The sequence below is a fragment of the Anoplopoma fimbria genome, unplaced genomic scaffold (genome assembly GCF_027596085.1).
Source record: "Anoplopoma fimbria isolate UVic2021 breed Golden Eagle Sablefish unplaced genomic scaffold, Afim_UVic_2022 Un_contig_3990_pilon_pilon, whole genome shotgun sequence".
NCBI classification, from domain to species: domain Eukaryota; kingdom Metazoa; phylum Chordata; class Actinopteri; order Perciformes; family Anoplopomatidae; genus Anoplopoma; species Anoplopoma fimbria.
This window is the reverse complement of record NW_026548031.1, coordinates 1-666: the sequence shown is the minus strand read 5'-3', so window position 1 is coordinate 666 and position 666 is coordinate 1. Positions and strand designations below refer to the sequence as shown.

Genomic DNA, 666 nt, shown 5'->3' with positions numbered 1-666 from the left:
CGTAAGCAAATATCGTGCCTACCAAAAGGTCCTTTTAAAGATACTATATCACCACGCTTTGCTCTTTCGTCTATACAGGGAGCGCCTGCAGATTGCCAGACAAACTCACAGCTTTTAAATGTCAAATCAGAATGTACAAAGTGGCTATAAGGTTCACAATTGTAGTCTGGATTTGTGTCATTTCTATACCGGCAAGTCATGATCTAGCTATTTCCTTCCCACCCTGTCGGTGTCCACTGAAAAAGCAGCAGCGCCCTCTGCTTTTTGTAAAGAGGAGTGAAAAAAGCTTACAGCACCTGGTATTCCCAGGCGGTCTCCCATCCAAGTACTGACCAGGCCCGACCCTGCTTAGCTTCCGAGATCAGACGAGATCGGGCGTGTTCAGGGTGGTATGGCCGTAAGCAAATATTGTGCCTACCAAAGGTCCTTTTAAAGATACTATATCACCACGCTTTGCTCTTTCGTCTATACAGGGAGCGCCTGCAGATTGCCAGACACACTCACAGCTTTTAAATGTCAAATCAGAATGTACAAAGTGGCTATAAGGATCACAAATGTAGTGCAGTAAAAAGATTAATATTTACTGTTGAAATGTAGAATACGTTAGCATAAAATTGAAAAGAAAATGATCGATGAGCTTAGGAATGATGAAAGCCATCATTTAAC

At 42.6% G+C, this 666-nt stretch overlaps 1 non-coding gene across 1 annotated transcript; it reads right to left on the bottom strand.

Annotated features, from left to right (window-relative positions):
• Positions 1-284: 284 nt before the first annotated feature.
• Positions 285-403, bottom strand: LOC129114409 (5S ribosomal RNA). The gene has a single exon (XR_008532466.1). It is a non-coding gene; the product is annotated as a 5S ribosomal RNA (ribosomal RNA).
• Between the last annotated feature and the right edge of the window lie 263 nt (positions 404-666).